Below are 19,307 nucleotides of genomic sequence, written 5' to 3' on the forward strand. Positions count from 1 at the left end.
ATAAAAAGTGGAAGCGCGAAAATTTTGCTTTTTATTTTGTTCCATCTTAACTAGTCTAAATCTAGAATATAGATCTAGTAGATGTTGTGGTTGGACCATGGAACTATAGTTGGACTAACTAATCTAGACTCTAGATGTTTAGATCAAGATCTACATTTAGATCTATTCTTGTCTAGAATAATGTTAGGGTTACAATTTATTTCATCGCCAAATCAGCCAATGGGCGGACTGGGCTCAATAGCTTTGGTCGGCAGCCAGTCTAGGAGACGGAAACTCCGATATAAAACCTACGACAATCTGTGTAGACTGCATTTAGTTTAAAGAGTGGTATTGGTCTGCGCGAGCCAATTATCACTTTAAAAATACTTTGCTCAGGCTGGAGGCAATGCAGTATTTTATATAACTAGCACACAAATTTATTTATTTGATGAAACATTACATAGAGGCGTAGCAGTGGCGTAGCTACCAATTTGCGGGTGGTGCGGGCCGCACAGGGCACCAAGTGGAGAGGGGCACCAAAATTCCCCCAGTGTGTATTAATTTCCTATTTCCCTGAGCGTTTCAGTAAAAACGACTAATTATATGGACACGAACAAACATAAACTGTATTTTAAACATGAACTAACGATTTATAAACTAGTCATGTCGCTATTCTATTTCATCTCCAAGACTATTTCTTCAATACAATGTAAGCTATAGAACAGTTTGAATCTAATTTACTAGATTTATTTCGGACACACGGTACATGTTGTTACTACACTGATCAATGCTCTGTAATATAATGAAGAAGAAGAAGATTGGCCAACCTTTTTTACTTTATTGTTTAGTCCATTAGTTTAATCTAGATATAGAGTCTAGAGGGTGAAAATCTGTTACATATTGCGCATGCTGTTATTGTGTATGAAATAACTGAACAATTAAAAGCAACAAAACAAGATGAGACGGTTATCATTGAATCCAGAAAAAATGATGAGGCCGACATCCTGAATGATGAAAAAGAAGAAAATACTTCAATACCGCAGGTTCTAGAGACTAAAGGACAGCACACTAGCATGTTTTTAGCACACTCCTCAAATATTCATACTGAAGAAGCTGAACCATCAGACAGTGTAAACAATACAGAAAGCAGGATAATAAACTCTAGACTGAACGACATTGGAGATTGGCCTGATGTCATCACAGATAATATTCGCATACACCTTGCCACTCAAGGATCTGAAACAGTTCAGCGTATGGACAGTAAATTCAGAGAGGTATATAGACATCAAGAATCAGCAAAAGGAAAGGCTAGAAAGCTTCCAAAGGCTAGTTTTTTTCCGGCAAAAGTCAAACGGCGAGAAAGTTCTTAGAAAGTGGATGTGTTATTCGCCAAAAAAAGAATCCTTATTTTGCTTCCCCTGCATACTCTTCTCAACAAGATCAAGTACCAAATCTTCATTTAAATCCAAAGATGGATTCAGTGATTGGTGGAGGTTATCCCGAAAATAGAAAAACATGAGACCAGCGGAACTCACATTCAGTCATCGCTTGCTTGGGGGGAACTTGAAGTTCGCCTGAGAGTAGGGTATTGACAACAAGGCCCAAGATTTGATTATACAAGAGACGAAAACCTGGAGAGACTACCTGAAGAGAATCTTGGACATCATTCGTTTTCTCTCAAAGCAAAATCTGGCACTTTGTGGGCATCGCGAGCGAGCAGAAGAAGTGTTGGAAGGGCAAAATCAAGGCAATTTCTTGGAGTATTGGAGTTAGTAAAATTACTATCAAAGTCCGATCCACTCTTGAGGGAGTATGTGCTTCAAACTAAGCTTTGTTCCAGACCGAATACATACATGTCTCCACAAATACAAAATGAATTTATTACAATATTGGAGAATCACGTTAAAAACAAATCATACAGCAAGTAAAACAAGCCAAATATTTCTCTATTATTTTTGACAGTACAACTGACATCTCAAAGCTGGATCAAACTTCCGAAATAAATTTTACGGTACGTTGTCATGGATAATGACGGGGTGCAAGTTCGTGAGTCCTTTATTGACTTCATCGACACAAAGGACAAGCATGCTGCTGAAATCGCTGAGATGATTCTAGAGAAACTGCGTTCGGATGGCTTAGACATAATGGACTGCAGGGGTCAAGGCTATGATAATGCTGCGGTCATGAAAGGTCAAAACTACGGTGTCCAAAAACGTATTCTAGAAGTCAATCCCAAAGCACTATTCATTGCCTGCTCAAACCATTCTCTTAATTTAGCAGGAATTCGAGCTGCTGAAGCTGAAGTCAATTCGGTAACATTTTTTTTTGGTACACTGGACCGTTTACACACCTTTTTCTCAACTTCACAACACCGCTGGGATATCCTCATCAAAATAACCGGAAATAGCCTTAAACGTTTAGTTGAAACCTGCTGGATGGGGGAGGAGAAACCGTCTAGATGATTAGGGATACATTTTCTAAAATTATAGAAACTCTGCAGACATTAACTAGCAGAGATGAAAATTCATCGACTAGATCTGAAGCAGGTAGATTATTAGTTGCTATTCAGTCTTTTAATTTCCTCACCTATCTTGGATTTTGGGCTCCTGTATTAACTGAAATTAATGATACGCAAGTCTACCTTCAAAAACAAGGATTGTCTATTCGAGACTGCTCACTCAAACTAAAAAAATTGGAGACATTTTAAAGTAGTAATCGAGAGGCCATCGCTGAAGCCAGCATTACCTTTGCCGAAAGCGTGTGCTCAGATCTGAGAATCAGTACAGAACCTCAAAAACGTATTGCCCATAAGAAAAAGATGCCTGGTGAGAAAAGTGACGACTCTGTACTTACACACAAAGAAGAGCTACGAAGGGAAATTTATGCTACCTTGGACAGGATTGTTCAAGAAATAATCACCCTATTCCAGCAACTTCATGATGTAGCAGATAGATATGAATTTTTGTCGCCTTCCCTGCAATTAAATCCTCAGGTCGAAATCAATCTCGATAATACTCCTAGTGACATTGATAAAAACGAATTTCTGCTGGAGCGAAAGAGGCTTCAACGGTTTGTCACAGTTTCATCAGAAGCCTCCGAACTTCCAAAACCTGTTGAGCTCTTGAAATTTTAAAAAAATATATATCAGCTAGATGATTCAGTCCCGAATTTCGTCATCATGATTCGCATATTTTTGACTATTGTGGTAAGCGTCGCTACATGCAAGAGAAGTTTTTCCAAACTTAAACTGATCAAGAAATACTTGCGATCAACGATGACAAATTTACGACTCACTAATTTGGCCATTTTGTCCATTGAACAAGAGCTGGTGGAAAAAAGTGATTTCGATAAAATTATTGATACTTTTGCCAGCAAGAAAGAGCGTAAAATTCATTTGTAGTATGTTTATGTAAAAGTGATTTTTTGAATTAACAATATTTGATTAATGAATACATATTATTTTGAACAAAAAATTAAGGTTTTGCAATGTTAGTATTTAGTTATCTTTTTTTTTTTTTTGGGGGGGGGGGCATCAAGATGAGGTACCGCACCAGGCATCATATACTCTAGCTACGCCACTGAGGCGTAGCCGGGAAGGGGTTTGGGATTTAGTGACTGATTTTTTGCTTTGCTTTTGTTTATTTTAGGTGAGATTTTAATACCAAACCATCACTTGCCCCAGCACAGCCCACAGGGCTTTCAGTTTAAAACCCCCTACCAGTTAAATCCCCCTCTTCTATAAAACAAAACAAAAAATGTAAACGACAATTCCCTAATTCCAAGAACACAGCTAAGGAAGATTTTGATTTTAAAACCCCCCTCCAAAATTTTCAATAAACCCCCACTTCAATATAAAGAAAACAAATTACAAACTCAAAATTCTATGAGCGTAGCCAAAGGGGTTTTCTTCCTTCAGCGGGGTTTGAGGCTAAAAAAATACCTCTTCAATATTAAAAAAAGCCAATTACGTACTCAAAATGCTATGAGCATAGCCAAATGGATTTTGAGTTTAAACCCCCTTTCAGCAGGGTTTGAAGCTAACAAATAGCTCTTCAATATAAAGAAAAAACAAATTAGGCCTACGCACTCAAAATGCTTAGAGCGTAGCCATATGGGTTTTGAGTTTAAACCCCCCTTCAGCGGGGTTTGAAACTAAAAAATACCTCATTAACATTTTTTAAAAAAAAGCAAATTATACTGTTATAAACATGGTGGTGGCACAGATGGGGGTAGTGGTGTGAGTGTAGTCAGCCGACGCAAATCACCCCAGGCCAGCGCTAGACGAGCGGTCAACCGTGACGAGTTACGACGGTCAGCCGAGACGAGTGTCGACATGACGGTTCGGGAAGGATCGACGTCGTGAGCAGAGCTCAGGAGCGTCACGAGAGTTGTAGTCATCTGACCACCTAGAAACGTCGAACGGCGTTCTGTCCTGTTCGAGAAGGCCAGTAGGGACCCTATATAAGAGCGGAGGTGTCGCAGTCAAGACGGTTGAGAAAAGGGGCTCAATACAGCACGGTTCACGAGAGAAGGTTCACGACAGGGGTTCAGAACACGGTCGACTACAGCACAGTTCAACGGTGTGGTTCTGTACGGAGCATTACGACGGTTCATTGCGGAGTACTGTCAAGTACAGTTGAGACGACTGGCGTCTTGATCTTGGTCTGCGATCGAGTCCGACACAACGAGCCTAGTGTGTGAAGTCAGTCCTGAACTGTTGAACCCAGTGCAAGCCCGGAACGAGACGGAGAGGCCAGTGCAAGAGTTGATACGGCGGAACGGTGTTATCGGAGAGATATTTGTACAGTGTACGTGTTGCCAATTGTACAGTATTGGCTGTTATTTATTCAACTATTAAAGTGTTACGTTACTTTGGAGCCCTGAGTTGTCAAGTTCTTTAAGTTGGTGGTGTATGGTGCAGTTTGCAGTGAGCCTGGATAGTGAGATTCGTAACAATACACTCAAAATTAGATAAGATAAAATTCTATGGGTGTAGTCAAAGGGGTATTGAGTTAAAACCCCCTACAGCGGGGTTTGAAACTAAAAAATACCTCATTTACTTTATTATTTATAGCTTTTATATAGCGCTACTTTCATGCTTTTAGCATGATCAGAGCGCTTTGGTCCAATCTCATTTGTGGATCAGTTGGGGGGGGGGGGGGTATCTAGGAGTTGGTTTCCGTGCTGCCTTTAGGCGCTCAGTAAACACAACTCTGCCCGAGTCGGGTGTCGAACCTCGAGCCCCCTTCTAGGTAGCCAAGCCAAGCCAAGTTCAAGTGCACTTAGCCTCTCGACCACGCTTCCCACCGTGTAGCCAAATGGGTTAAAAAAAAAAAAGCAAATTATACACTCAAGCCAAAATAATAAAATATAAGAAAAAAATCCTGAAAAATAGACAAAATTGTCATTATGGGGTGCCAATCCTACGCGCGATAAAAAACGGCATTGTCAGCTTTCATTTAATAAAAATGTATTGCAAAGACGAATGTATTTTCTAATACAAAATGTTAATTTTGACATTGTGCTAAATGCTTAGGGCCTATCCCTACCCAGACTGGGCCCCGCGCCATCCGTTACTCAAAGGGCCCCGCTGCGAACAATGGCAAGATAACTGAAGAAACAAGAGAAAGTCTTCTTGGTTAACTCGTTGGACATAGATAACGATAGTTCCGACATTGCATACAGTAAGCGAGGGTTAGGCTAATTTGCCTATTTTTCAACTTCGAAAGCAATTTTATACAATTAAAAGGTGAATTAAACAACTACTATTAAGTTCTTTATAGGCCTACTATCGATCGATTGAATAAAATCATTCGTTTAAATGAAAATATTAGGCCTATTAAGGTTTAAATGACATTTGCTCACAAATGGGGTGACTATGTCTTCAACTTTTACTTTCTACGTAAATGTCTTTTAAAGTAGGCTACCGGTAACTATAACAAAAAAGCTTTTTATTTTTCCTAAGATTATAACATTTTAAAATATAACAATTAAAGAAGCACAATCAAATTTAGCTATTTAAATTATTTCTTTGTAAATTAAGTAAAAATCCAAACATTTGTCGCCTTTTTTTTTTTTTTACGAGGTTCAGGTGGCCACTCATCATCCAAGTGCGAAATTATTTCCTAACAGCTGGAATGTGAAGCTTCATTGCCAGTAGTTTCATTTTCTTTTACTAAGCTGATGTTGAGGATATTGGCTGTGTAGGATGTTTGCGTCAATCTCAAAGCACTGGTTGATTTAACCTAACAGAAATCTCTTTTCTTGTCTACGGACTACGGGCACAACATGGCCTAAATTGTGCCGATGTGCCAAAAAATCAAACTCATTCTTGTCCCATTGCCAGTTACAGTTCTACTTATTTTAGTTATTGTATTCACTCTTCACCAGTTTTTAATAAAGTTTCTTCATCATAATAGGCCTATTTATGCTTTTGTCAGCTCAGCTTTTTCTTGTAGACTCTGCAAACACCACATATAGGCCTGTCTGTTATCTGCCTTGTTTTGCTACTTACAAGAAAGAGGAAGTGTGAGTGATTTTAAAACACTAACCTAAATTCTTTGAACATTAGATGAAAACTTTTTTTTAAAAAAGCCTTTCACATTTTAAGTATTAAGTAAGCAAAGTAGGCCTAACCCCCATTTACTATACTGCAACATCTGGTTTTGCAGTTGACATTAGCCTACTAACTTTGCAAATAAAATACCGCGCCGAAATCACATTAAAATTGTTACCTATTTGCTAAACGACAGGGTCGTGTCCTCCGTCGGGCATTGACCAAAAGCGTAAAAAAAAAAAAGTCCAATTTTCACAATTGGATATCCATCAATCAGTTTAACTCCTTCATATCTTCTGGATTAATTGCACAAACATCAGCCACAGACACCATAAGATGAAAATTTGTCATGACATCCTTCTTGAACATACCCGGTAGGCCTATATCAATATCTTCTTGAGCTGAAATGTTTTATTAAATAGCCTACAGTGTCATTATAGATCAGGTTTTTTAAAGATTACTTTTCTTGTTTATTGTGTCTTCCTCTGGGTGTGCTTGTAACCCTATGAAACGATGTGTTAAAAACATTCTAGGCCCCTACTTTATGCTGACTTTGCAGAGACCTTATTTTTTTTAAATAGAGAAATCATTACTAAATAATTTGAAAGCACTAAGTAGCCTATTGTCCTAATTGTATATTGAGTAAACCGGTACACACCAAAATAGTGACTATAGAGAAATTGTGGCATTGTTTAAAACTGTAAACGGTAGGTCTACATTTTGTGCGGCCTACCGGTACCAAGTCACAAAGTTGCCAATCCCACTTCAATTGTAGGGTATAAAGCCATAAAATCGCGGTAATCTAGCCAATAGATTTAACAGTTTTAAATAAAGCTTTTAATTAATGCCTGCACTTTCATATTTAACTTTTATATAACCCATGGCATTTTGCTGTCGCATCCATGTAAAACAAATAGGCCTATAACTGTAAGCTTTGTAAAACGGTCGCATCCATGTAAAACAAGTAACTGTTAGCTTTGTAAAATAATTATCTAAATATAGATCAAGCCTTTGGGAACTACGTAAGCCCGGAAAGTCTGTCAGCACACTTGGCACATTATTCCATCTGGAGTTTGTGTCATTGGCCTTGCTTCCCCCCCCCCCCCCTTTTAACGCCATTCTTATGCCCACTCAATTTTCGCACCAGTTTTCACAGCGCGACGACATGATGCTGAGTCTATATCATGTGGGCACACTGGATGCCGTAGCTGCAATCCTGCACACAGGCAGTATGATTATCTTCATAAACCTGGTGTTTGTGTATATATATATCATGGGCGTAGCCAGGATTATTTCCTCTCCCCCCCCCCGGCGAGAAAAAAATAATTATATGTATGGATGTGTGTGTGTGTACATAATCTTTATTACATTCTGACTCTTCATTCTTTCGGAAGACGTTTATTGTGCCCTAGAATAGGTTCTCCCTGGAGTTAGTGGAAAAATTGTAGACTCCCCGTCGTTGCTAGCGAAAGGGTTTTGGAGCCCCGCCGACAAGCACTATTTCTGGTATTGAAAGCCAACAAAATGCATTTTCCTGCTATTAAAATGTTTTGTTTCAAAAATCTAATTAGCTATTCTTACTGCCTAAACCCTCCCGCGACGTTCGGCGCATTTGCCGTCAAGCTGTTTCCACAAAAATCTGTCACTGGTAATGTCTGAAGCCTCTTCCCACCTGCTCTGAGGACCTCCATGAATGTGTGGCGCCAAGTTGTACTATGATGTCATCGCAACTCTTATTATGCGTAATTCATTTTGTCGGAGAACATGTCCAAACCTCGTGCGACGCTGTCACAATCTTACTAAGGGGTCGACTCCTAGTTCGGCATAGGATTTCCTTGATTTAGACCCGATCTCAATAACTGACTCCTTAAATCTGTCTTAGCCATCTTTGTTGAGCCACATTTAGTGTTTTTCAATTTCGGTAGATGACTATTCACTGCACTTTATTAATGGAGCCCCGCTAGGGGCGGACTGGCTATATGGGCAAACGGGCAAATGCCCGGTGGGCCGGTCTGGTCGCGACCAAAGAAAAAAAAAATTCCATGCAGACAACTTTAAAAAAAAAGTGACAGCAGCAAGACACAAAGGCTCGAACACGTTTTCTTGTTTGTTTGAATTCTTATTACAATTAATTTTGTTTGAAACTCAACAAGAATATTTTTAAAAAATACACTATAGGCCTACACTGTATATGGGTATTATCATTTGCAAAACGTTAGACCGCACGAGCGGCATGGACTGCTCTGATGTCTTCTAGGTTGTGTATGGCCTAATCATTTTGCTGGTCGACATGGGCCTTTGATGGCAGTCCCATTTTTTTTTTGCTCCTTCCCTCCCCCGTCTTGTAATGGTTCCAATGAAATTTAACCAAAAAGAGGGATGAGTGAGGTTAAGTTAGAAAACGCAGCAAAAAAAAAGATAGGCGCGACAATTAGCTCTTTAACAATATTTAATAGAAATTAAGACTAAGACTAAGACTAAGACTGCTTTATTGATCCTTACGGAAATTTGTTGTGATTACAAGGACTCGTTTCTCATATAAAGACAACACAACAGAAAAATACACATAAATACAACAGACAACATAAAGAGTTCATTCAGCGACTACACACAGGTATCTTGGTGCATTTCATGTTCCCTGATCAATGAGTGGCGGTGATAGAGTCTGACCGAGTGAGGTACGAACGAGTTTTTGTACCGCTCCGTTCTTGTTTTGATTGACAGCAGTCGCCCACTTCGCGACGACCTGGCGTAGTTCTGATGGAGCGGGTGGCCGTTGTCTTTCAAGATTTTTTCGATTTTTCTTAGGCACGTTTGTTCAAAAAGTTCCTTTAAATGTGGTAATGTTGTGAGTGTAATTTTTGATGCTTTTTTAATGATGTTTTCTAGACGTTGCAACAGTTTAGATGAGGCGTTGCCTTGCCAACAACTTATTCCGTATGTTAGCAGATTTTGTACAGTCGCGCCGTAAAATGTCTCAAGGATCTTCTTATTTAATTTAAAACTGTTGAGTTTGTATAGAAAAAAGAGTCGCTGGGCTGTTTTCTTTGTCAGAGTTCCAAGGTGGTCTTCCCATGAAAGTTTGTTGTTGATGATAATGCCTAGATATGTATATGCCTTTCCTTGTTCTATAGATGTAGTGTTTATTTGCAGTTCACATATAGTTTGTTTTTTCTTTCTAAAATCTATTATAAGTTCTTTAGTTTTTGTTACATTCAGTTCTAGAAAGTTGTGGGTGCACCAGTTTGTAAACTCTTAACTTTAACAAATACACATTACACACAGCCGCGAAATTGCAAATCACCCAACCAATTCACAGCTCAATATGGGTATAAAGCTCTATACTTTCTGCGATTAGAAAAGAAAAATTATTTTTTTTATTTTTAATAACATTGATCTAAAAATACTACACTTAAGGCTTACAAAAAATTAATGGCAAACTTATGCTTAGTATGAAGCATAGACTATATATTTAATATTACATGGACTGCCAACACTAAGGAAACTAAGCATAAGTTCCATTCACCGAGGCGTCCTTGGTTGCGTGGTAAATTGACTTCCGGTAGAATTTGTTACTATATAAAGAAACTATTCCCGAATATTTTTACCATCACTTTTACAGCAAATCATAAATGGAAACTTAATTGTCATATACGATGTTACAGAGGTAAGTGTGCACAAATCAATTTGTGACTTAGATCTATGACTATAAAGCTTTGTAACTGATTTTCTTAGCCAATATAGATAATTAGCCAAGCCTGTATTTCGTGTATTCTTGTTTACGACATTAATTGTCTGCTAATTGGTGCTGCCAGTTTGGATTATTTGTTTTTCTTTTTTTTTTCATCACATTTGATAATTATTATCATTATTTTTACAATGTATATTTTAAATGTGATAAGCGATTTACTGAAAGAGTCAATACATTTCTGAGAGTGTCATTTATTAATTTTGTATATAATGGGTGATATAGGCCTAAGTTAAGTCTGTGAATGAGTCAGTCTAAATAAAATAACAACATAGTGAGTCAATAAGCCTACAATCTTACATCTTTACCAACTTTTGTTCAGATCTACAAATATTTTTTTTATTCAATTTGATTTTAATTTCAAGATAATGTGCATTTTTATCTATAGTAATGGAAAATCAACCATAAAAAAAAAATCAACGATGTATGTATGACTAACTGAAAAATATGCATAAAAATTTCGGCCTTCAAGTTTTTAGTGTTTTTTTTTTTAACTAACTAGAATCCCAAATAACATCCAATTCTTCTAAAAGCTATAAAAAGATCTGATATTGTTTCGAAGAATTTAAGTCATTGGTTAATATGCATGACTAAATGCATGACGCGTAGGACGTAATCATCTTCTTTTTATCTTCTTTTAAGATAAGATAAGAATATATTCGCCCAATAAAATTTTAGAATCATTAGGCTCTACTTCACTAGAAAGTGATTGTACACATAAACATGTAGACTTTCACCCAGATGTAGTGACCTATGGCTATAAACTGTATCTACAAATACGAACTTACACACAACACACTACTATATATATATATATAATAGAACACTAATTATGTAAATGCCCATTTTTAAGTTTGTAAAATAATAATTTGTTTTTATAAAAAATCTGGCTATGCCTATAGTACTCTTAACAAAATTATGACTAAAAATATTATGAACGTCGAGTCTCTAGATTCATCATCTGTGTGTGTCTGATAAACCCAGAGAACGAAGATATAGAATCTATATAGGCCCCCTATATTATTATATAGAATCTAGCTCTAGTTGACTCTAGACTAGATCTAGGATAATTTCAAGTCTAGATGTTCTGCTTCGTTTTACCTTGATCATGATGATTAATTTTAATCTGACTTCCTGACTTGTTAACTTAAGTTAAACTTCGTCTTACTTAGCCCATAGGCGCCTTGCCCTTAACCTCTTCATATGTGAATCATGAATTGAAGTGCTTGGCTCACAGATCGTTCTTTAAACTATTTGAAGATCTACTTTATCTTTACTAACGACTCTAATCTATATTTAGTTTATATCTTTATTTTATATGATAATAATAGACCTAGACTCTTATACTTATAATAAAGACAAAGTTATAAGATCTAGAATCTGTATCTAGATCTATTCCCATTTGTGATTTATACACTACAGATTTAATGTTTCTGATGAGCAATACTACTATCTACAGCCATGCCCATTAACATAGGCCCTACTCATGTACTAGATCTAGCTCTTTTGATCACAACTCATATCTTGCCTAGATATAAACAACTGTACTAGATTGGACTAGACATTCTAATGGGTTCTATTTTCGTTTTTCATTATTCTCACATATTCTAGTAGGCAATAGGTACCAAATTGTGCTATTTATTCACTGTAGATCTAGATCTTAACTTTTCTCTTAACTACCAAAGAAGTACACAAAGGATGTTGAATGGTACCCAAAGGGCTCTAATTGCTACCATTCAATGTGTGGATTCAAGTATTTACCCAGATACTGCCACAATATGCTCTTATTGTTTTCAAAGGAGTTTTCACACAGTGCCAGAAGCTGTATAAATACATTTAACAGTAAGTTTTTAAGTAATTAATCATTTATTTTTAAACGTTATGTAAGTCTATTTTAATTGTAAGAATCCATGTGCTATTTTATTTAAAGCTAACTTATAGGTGAATATTTACACAATATTGTTGTTATGTTGTAAATAAAACATATTATATTCCCTCCAGCCTGTGCAGGGTATTTCTAAAGTGATAATTTTCTCATGCAGGCCAATACCACTCTTTTGTTATCTAAGGTGTTTTCCTTCAAATTATACTTTCTTGCATAAGAATTAAATATTTATGCAACAATTCTCAATTAGAAGTACAGATTAACCAGTTATCTTGGTGGAAAAGGATGTCAGATGAGTTGAGAAAATGCTTAAAGAAAGTCTTTACATAATTCTTTGAACTAAGTCACTATAAATATTTTGGAGATTTTTTAAATTTAATTAGAATTTTATTATTGCTCACATTAAAAGCAATTGTTCTTTTCTTTTTTGCAGATGTAGGCCCTATATTTCAAGAAGAAATGATGCTTTCTTATTTCTAAGAGTTTATCAATAGGATGAATGCCACAAAACTCACTTGTTATGCCAGAAACTCTTCCTACGAAACTTCCAGTAAGTAAAAAAAAAAGTAAAGTTTCCCTTTCAGACCTTGTGATCGATAGGGCAGATGATGTAAAGATCATCTGTTTCTGACCATTCTGTTGCCTACGGTTAACGAGGGTGTCATGTGGCCATCACAGTGACCAACCGCCATTACTTTCCCCAACTAATGTCAGGTACCCATTAGAGCTGAGTGGACTCAGACTCAAATTAAAAATTCCAGTCTTTACCAGGATTTGAACCCCAGTCCCCGGTTCGGAAGCCAAGCGCTTTACTGCTAAGCCACCAGGCCTCCTTCCAGTAAGTAGGGCAGCTTAAAATTTAATACTTTTATCTTAGTGCAAAAAGAATAAAAGTTGTCTTCAAATTCTCCCTTTAAATTTGCAAAGATATGTTTATAATTTAATGTATGCAGTAAAAAATTATGTTTCAAACTCTCAGTACAATATTCAATGACTCTCTTTATTTGGGTTACCTCAGCATGCTTGTGCAGAAAATTTCCTGAATTTTTTTAAAAATCTGTTCCCTTCACTTTCAAGTGCATTTAATCATTCATTAAATTTTCATAATATTACTGAATATAATGTCAAAGATTAAATATTGTTATTATTATACTATTCCTTTTTTTTTGTAATATTTTAGTTTCATAATATGTTCCCATAGCATTTTTTGTGTAAAACCTCTAATATACTTTACTATGCTCCTAATATACTTTTTAAGGAACTGTTTTGTTAGATGTTTTCAGAATTGATTTTATCCGTAAAGGACTTGAACATATGGAAGTTTGGTACTATATGAAACTAAGATTGAATTGGTGACTTGTTATGAATTTAATGTATGTTGTTTCTATTCCATCAACAGTACTAGAATTTGTCCAGTGCCTGTGATCCTCTGAGTTGAAGGAGAATGTGCTCCATAATACCTACTAGGAGCTTGCTGATAGCTGGAAGTTCATGAATACTATGTTGTCCTTGATTTGATGATTCTGAAAACTACCATTTCTGAAGACTTGAGCATTATTTCTATAAGTTAAAAAAATCTTTTCAGGAAATATTGTGTTTATAATATTAAGAAAGTGAAGATAATATTGTTCTTACTAATATTATTGACTTATTAAAATAGAAAGCACATCATTACCAATATTCACTTGTCAATAAATGTTAGCATTATTCAATTTTTAGTTACATGTTCAAACTATTAAATTTTATTATTTAAATTATAGCAACTTTCTCTTTCAGTCCAGCTTAAGATACATTCCTGTAAAAAGTCTATAATAATAAGTTAATGTTGATGTAGTATTGTTCAGACACTTACAAGTTTAATCATCTATACTTCACAAAAAAAAAGTGTTTGAATGGTTTTCATTTGTTTGTACATCAAATATGTATTAATATAATTATCATTTTTAGATGAAACATTAAATACTGAAGATGACCATTTCAATTTCTGATGTAGGTCTATTCTCATTTCATGAAATAAACAGAATATTATCTGAAATTTCATCCCTTCATGGTAACTGTAACTGGCTTCATAAAAAAATGGAGTGATGACTGGGTTGACTATACATTTTTGTATAAATAATGCATCAATGAATGTAGCTTATACTGTTCTTTTCCTCATCTTGAAATGTGTGGACTGATAATTAGCTGTTGCATGATACTCTAAATGACAAATATCTTCTACTCATTACAATAGCATATTTCCATGTTGTTTGGCTAAGTGGAAGCAGATAAAATTTGTTCCTCTATTAGCTGTAAAATCTCGAAATTCATGAGCAGCTCAGAAAAAAAGAAAAGAAATTCAAACTAGTTTAGACATGTTATATATATATATATTTGCTAATTAAAAAATGTAAGACTAGTTTATGTTACAACAATGGACAGCATCTTTAAAGTTGATTTCAATGCAATCACAAGAAATAATTTTTTCTCTACAATTAGGCCTGCTTTAATAATTTTTTTTTATGTAAATAAATTTTATGCATAGGATTAAATATAACATGTACTTAAGGAGATTTTTTACCTATTATTTCACAATTACAAGTAATTTAAAGTGATACATGTATTGATAACACAATGTTATTGGAGAAAGTAAGAAAAAATCTCACTTGTAGTAGATCCCTTTCAATTTGAAAGTTAGTGACAATCAAATCAGGTTTGTGGAAGTAGTATGCTCCTTAAGTAAAAAAAAAACAAAACAACGAAAAATGCATTATAAAAAGTTTTCGCTTTAAATAAAATTTCTCTTGGGTGACTTGAGTAGAAAGTAATAGAAATATGAACTTCATTTAGCAATATGCTCACACTAAGCAGAAGTGGTTTTTACTAGTGAAAATTGTCTGTCCAAATAAGCTATTGAAACTACTGTTAGCTTCACATGATATGAACTGTTAAGTTTGACAGTTCTTCCTCTAAGACTTTTAGGTACCGGTATTATCTATCAAAAAAAAAAATACAGACCTTCATCAACAGATGCCTGAGAAATATCCTAAAAATACACTGGTATGACAAAGTAGAAAACACCAAACTGTGGGAGATGAGTGGACAGAAAAATATAGAAGTGCAGATCTCAGAGAGGAAGTGGAGATGGATTGGTCACACCCTTAGAAAAGATACCAGCAACAGAGCTAGGCAGGCCTTAGAGTGGAACCCCCAGGGAACAAGACGCAGAGGAAGACCAAAAAGAACATGGCGACGCAGTGTACTTGAAGAAGCAGAGAAGACCGGGAAGAGCTGGGACACCATCAAAAAGCTAGCAAGAGACCGTGGAAAGTGGCGTGTTTTTGTCGAGGCCCTATGTTCCATGAGGAACTCAAAGGAGTGATGATGATGATGATTATCTATCAAGAGCAGGGTAAAACAAGGATGGGTTTTGGCCATCAACACTATTCGGAATTGTTTCGTCTGCACTCTCATAGCGCCTTGGAAGATGGAGTAGGCCCTATATATCCACAGTAGATCGGATGGAAGGCTTCTTAAACTGGCTTGACCAAAACGAGGAAACTACATAACCTGATTAGGGAACTGATGTTTGACGACGATGCTGCTCTCACTACCTTTCGCAGTAATTATTACAAAGGCTAATCAATACTTCGACAGCTGCAGGTCAATAGTTCAGTCTTACAATAACTCTCACCAAGACAGAAAAAAGGGCATAAAAAGTCAACATCATCAAACTCCATTTGAGTGAGGGCTTGAGAGGCTCAAATCTTCTCTTGCAAAAGCCCTGGACAGAAACCCTGCTGTATTGCGTAGTGCATACATGTCACCATACAGATCGAGAATTTTTGGTTCTGACCTGTTGAGACGGAGATCAGCAAGTCTGGGGCAGTCAAACAGAAAATGAGGCACGGGGGCACCAGGATTCGAAATTTGGCCATAGCCGTGAGAAACATGAGGCAACAGGACAGTGGCCTGTCCTGCGTTATAATAACTTGCCATAAAACATCACCTACTTTTTCTATTTTATCAACGACAGCATCTAAATGCCAAACATACTTTTCTTACATTTTTCAACTCGGAGAAAACTTTACATCTAGACTTATTACTTTTACTTTAGGCCTACACATAATATAGGACTTTTTTACAACTTATAAACGAAAGGTCATTTTAGCCTATTATAGTAAGAGCATATAGATCTAAATTTACCGGGTTATCCTTCTAAATAAGTCTTACTATTTGGTTTATATATATATAGGCTATGCTCTCACAAGAACCTCAATTCAATCAATGTCGTAAACAAGAAAATACACGAAATACAGACTTGGCTAATTAGTCTATATTGGCTAAGAAAATCAGCTATAAAGCTTTACAGTTATAGATCTAAGTCAGAAATTGATTTGTGCACACTTACCTCTGTCACATCTTCTTTAACAATTCAGTTTCCATTCATGATTTGCTGTAAAAGTGGTGATCTAAAATATTCGGGAATGGTTTCTTTATACGTAAAAAAAAATCTACCGGAAGTCAATTTACCACGCAACCAAGGACGCCTCCGTGAACGGGACTTGTTTATTGAAAAATATAGGCTTAGTGCGTAGAGTTGGCAGTCCATGTAATATATAGTCTATGGTATGAAGTCATTGATGATGAAAATTATTACAATAATGTATATAGCGCTGTCACATCCGATATTTAATGAAAGGCGATTTATATTTTAAATAATGGGTCATGGTATATTCATATACAAACCGCGTTTTTTGAGAAAGTACTAGGAAGAAGCAAGAGCTTTTCACATTAACGTAAGTGCCTCTCTAACCGTTCTGCTTTCTCTTATCTTTTAATGGAATGGGTTGATTGAGTCAGCCAGGAAAACTAATGATTTAGCATATTTTAAGTCACAGATCAACATGCATGACTAGATTGACAAATGAAATGCGTAAGACTTAACAATCTTATTTTTTTAAAGGAAAGGTCTGTAATCTATAAGTAATACTAAAAAGCTTCAAACTCATTAGGCTGCTATTGTAGGCCTACCTATTGTTTATAGTTTTCAGACTACATACATGTATAAATAGAATACATTATGTAGTCCTACGAATGCATACATCCAGTTTTCGATGCGTTATCAAACTTTATATATTTTATAGAGAATTAGGCTTACACCTATAATATAACACATGGGCGTAGCCGGCAGGGGAGGGTCTTCAAACCATCACTTGCCTCATACCTCATTGTTTGAAAGGGAAACTTTACTTATTGCCCCAGTGCAGCCAACTTAGGCAAACTACAGCACCAAATTTCTTGAGTGTAGCCAAAAGGGGTTTTGTGGTTTCCCTTCCCCCTCCAATACAAAAACTAAAGCCTTTGTCTACAAGTCGCTGAACTCCACTGAATAGCAGATTTAGTTTTTGATTTTTTTTCTTTAGCGGAAGAGTAGCGGGCTAATTGTAGATACACTGTAGATACCTCAGAATATGCATTTTTAAAGCTTAAAATAACTGAAATAATGCTCACAGCGCTCCCCCGGACACCCTATATATAGCTGCCCTTTGGCAGTGTGTACTGTCTTTCCACTAATTAGGCTATAGGAAGAGAGTATTCTAGGGTAGAAAAAACGTTTGAAAGAATGAAAGATCAGAATGCAATGAAGATTAATTACATATACACACATACATAAATATAAATTGCGGAGTGGGGTAAAAAAAAATCCCACCACCGAAAATATATGACATGTCATTTGTGGGCCGATTTTGATACCCAGTCCGCCACTGAGCCCCGCCACTGGTAGAAATGTGTAACCTCTCTTGAATACGCTCTTGGAATTAGGTGACTGTAGTTTGCTTTAGATTTTATATCGAAAAGGGAAGTTTTATCATCAAAATCATCTGTTGGGGTTTTAAACTAAAAAATCTCAGGACTTAGTTCTTCGGTTTTTTTTAATTCAAAACCCCATTTAGCTACGGTCATAGCATTTGGTAACTAGTTTGCTTTAGAATAATATTGAAGATAGCGGTTTTCCACCTCAAAACGCTCTGTAAGGGGATTTTAAACTCAAAACCATCTGGAGGGGTTTTAAACTTGAAAAGAACAAAAAAGCCATCTGTAGGAGAGTGGTTTAAACTCAAAACCCCCAATCGGCTTGGCTACGCTCAAAAATTTTTAGTGTAATTTGCTTTTTTTTTTTATATTGAAGAGATATTTTTTAGCATCAATCCCCTCTGAAAAGGGGGTTTAAACTCAAAACTCCTTTGGCTACGCTCATAGATTTTAGAGTGTGCAATTTGTTGTTGTTTATTTTATTGAAAAGGTATTTTTTAGCTTTAAACTTCACTGGAGGGGAGTTAAATTAAAACTCAAAACACTGACTACACAATTTTGAGTGTATAATTTGCTTTCTTTTTAATATTAAAGAAGTATTTTTTTTTACCTTCAAACCCCGCTGAAGGGGGGCTTAAACTCAAAACTGAGTCAAAACCCATTTAGCTACCCTTATAACATTTTGAGTGCGTAATTTGCTTTTTTTTTTAACATTGAAGAGGTATTTTTTTTTTAGCTTCTAACCCTACTGAAGATTTGGGGGGGGGGGGGGGGTAAACTCAAAACCCCTTTGGCTACGCTCATAGAATTTTGAGTGTGTAATTTGCTTTTTTTATATTGAAAATGGGGTTTATCGTGAATTTTGGAGGGAGGTTTAAAATCAAAATCTTCCTTAACTGTGCTCTTGGAATTTGGGGATTGTCGTTTGCATTTTTTTTTATAGAAGAGGGGGATTTTACTGCAAAAATCCCCGGTAGGGGGTTTTAAACTCAAATCCTCCTGGTAGGGGGTTTTAAACTCAAAAACGCTTGGCTGTGCTTGGGCAAGAGATGGTTTAGTATTAAAATCTCACCTAAAATAAACAAAATCAAAGCAAAAAATCTGTCACTTAATTCCTATCCCCCCCCCCCTGCGAGGGCGGGGTGGGTTGAACCCCAACCCCCTTCTTTGGCTACGCCCATGATATACATATATATATATATATGTGGTACCGTACAAATAATTACGACAGCCAGTTCGTTGAAAAACACATTTAACAAAGAATACATTTCTGATTGTGCCTTGATTTTTTTTAGAATCATTTTAAAGATGTATGTACTTGTTTCCCGCCACAGCTTGCCGCA

The 19,307-nt window shown here is 36.2% G+C and overlaps 2 long non-coding RNA genes across 3 annotated transcripts; one reads left to right on the forward strand and one right to left on the reverse strand.

The window, feature by feature from the left end:
- The first annotated feature begins 10,144 nt into the window (after positions 1–10,144).
- LOC129926985 (uncharacterized) lies at positions 10,145–13,836 on the forward strand. 2 transcript variants are annotated; one of them, XR_008778695.1, is made up of 4 exons: positions 10,145–10,202; positions 11,935–12,125; positions 12,602–12,718; positions 13,568–13,836. It is a non-coding gene; the product is annotated as an uncharacterized LOC129926985 (long non-coding RNA). The 2 variants fall into 2 exon arrangements; XR_008778694.1 differs by lacking the exon at positions 10,145–10,202 and having other exon boundaries at positions 11,586–12,125.
- Positions 13,837–14,002: 166 nt separating this feature from the next.
- On the reverse strand, positions 14,003–18,667 carry LOC129926986 (uncharacterized). The gene is made up of 2 exons (XR_008778696.1): positions 14,814–18,667; positions 14,003–14,484 (listed from the first exon to the last, which is right to left on the reverse strand). It is a non-coding gene; the product is annotated as an uncharacterized LOC129926986 (long non-coding RNA).
- Positions 18,668–19,307: the final 640 nt, after the last annotated feature.

The sequence above is a fragment of the Biomphalaria glabrata genome, chromosome 6, assembly GCF_947242115.1.
Source record: "Biomphalaria glabrata chromosome 6, xgBioGlab47.1, whole genome shotgun sequence".
Classification (NCBI taxonomy): Eukaryota; Metazoa; Mollusca; class Gastropoda; family Planorbidae; genus Biomphalaria; species Biomphalaria glabrata.